The following is a 2,055-nucleotide window of genomic DNA, read 5'->3' as shown; positions in this document are numbered from 1 at the left end:
TTTTCGTTCGATATAACTAAAGCTGACCTTATATTTGATAAACTATATAAGGATAAACAGATAAAACTGAGCGATAAACATAAGTTGCCAGGCCCCGAACAAATTAAAAGTAAAAAATATTGTAAGTGGCATAATGCATGATCGCATTTGACTAACAATTGTTTGATTTTTCGCCACGTGTTACAGGACGCCATTGAATCAGGACGAATTACGTTCGAGGATAAGAGAAGATGACAGTGGATGAAAACCCTTTTCCACAGCCACTTGGGGTGAACATGGTGACAACTGGTTTCGAAAACAAGTTGCCGAAATTCAAGTTGCTTATAGATGACGGAGAAGAGGACCCTGGGCCACACCCCAATATCTTTGAACGTATCAAAGGGAAGGAGCCTAAAAAGGATGAAGACGTCCTGTGTGCAAGATGTAAAAGAGAAGTGAGTGCAAATACAGAGAAACCAGGGATATGGCAACATCAACATCGCCCTAGTTTTCTCCAAAACGCTCAGCTTGGTAGAGGGCGAGGTACATCATTCTATAGGGGACCGCCTTTTGAGAGGCAGTTTAGGTCAATAAATGATGGAAGAACATTCAGGCCACAACCTCGCCAACCAAATGTATGGCATTCATTCCAGTATAATGCAAGAAGGGTGATACCCTTCAATGAAATGACTAAAACCCAACAAAGGCATTTTCAACGGAATTATGGACGAATGATGAGGCAACAACAAGGAGTGCAACGTCCTAAGGCGCCTAAACTACTCGATGTGGCCAATCAAAATGTTCTCGAAGACAGTGAGGAGACTGGTACAGGTGAATCGATGGAAGAATTGTCATAGAGTTCTTCTGGGAGATCGAAGTTTGAGTGAGACAGAAGAGATGGAGAAGATCCAGATCAGTGTCTTACTATTCAGTTCGATACGTTACCTCCTGTCATGGCTAATAACTATTTATTAGCCAATGAGTTTAAGAACAAAGAGAAAGAAGAAGAAGAGAGGGAGGATAACGAGGAAGAAGCATGTGTGCTGGAATGTGAAGAAGGCCAAACTTCTAGAGGAGCCTACAATGGTAAAGAGGATGATGGTATGACGGACATCGAAGAGAAAATTGATCTGGAAGCAGAAAGAAGAAAGAGAGGAGTATCGCACAACACTCTGTTCAAGCAACTATATCGAGAAGGAGTTCGTGAAGTGGACTTGTTGGGGGAACCATCTAGGCGTTCTTTCGATTATTATGTGCTGTACGGAACGCGCAAGAGGAAAAAGAGAGTACATCGCTTTGAAAAGTATGGATCACCTCCAAGAATAATGCCTCCTCCCACAGATTGGGCAACAGAAAAAGAAGCATTAGAAAACAATAAAAAGAAATTCAGGAAACGGAAGCTCAGTGCGACATACTGTACGTTGACTTATCACAAAAGGATAATTTAACAGAGAACAAGCAGGAAGTGGAAATAGATACTGTCGAAAAGGTTATTTTTAAGAGACCAGTCATAAAGTTAACTAAACACTTGAGACCATTGTACGTTAAGGCTTTAGTTAACAGTATACCTGTGGCGAAAGTACTCCTCGATAATGGAGCATCTATAAACACCATTCCATCAGGATGATGAGGAAATTTGCAAAGACAGAAAGTGATGTGATTCCAACAGAAGTCATCCTTACAAGTTTCAATGGAGGAGCAACTTTAACTAAAGGGGTTATGCCATTGGATATAACTGTAGGGACAACTACTAGGACCACAGTCTTCTTCATAATAGATGGTCCTACCAGTTACAATGTATTATTAGGAAGGGATTGGATACACGGAAGTCGCTGGATACCTTCATCACTCCATCAATGCCAGATTTTCTGGAATGACAAGGGTGAAGCAAAAGTGGTGCAGGCAGATCATAGACCTTTTGTCGCAGAAGCAAACTCAGTGAAAAGGTTCATGTACGAAGGAAATTACAGACCTGTCAGAGTGGTCCAAGATGGAGAAGAAACTCAAATTATTGCACAGAGTGAGGAGCCATTTTCGGTAGATGCACTTACTGAAATGTTCAGTCAAATAAGGCCA

Source organism: Olea europaea, chromosome 1 (assembly GCF_002742605.1).
Source record: "Olea europaea var. sylvestris chromosome 1, O_europaea_v1, whole genome shotgun sequence".
NCBI classification, from domain to species: Eukaryota; Viridiplantae; Streptophyta; class Magnoliopsida; order Lamiales; family Oleaceae; genus Olea; species Olea europaea.
This window is presented reverse-complemented; position numbering follows the sequence as displayed.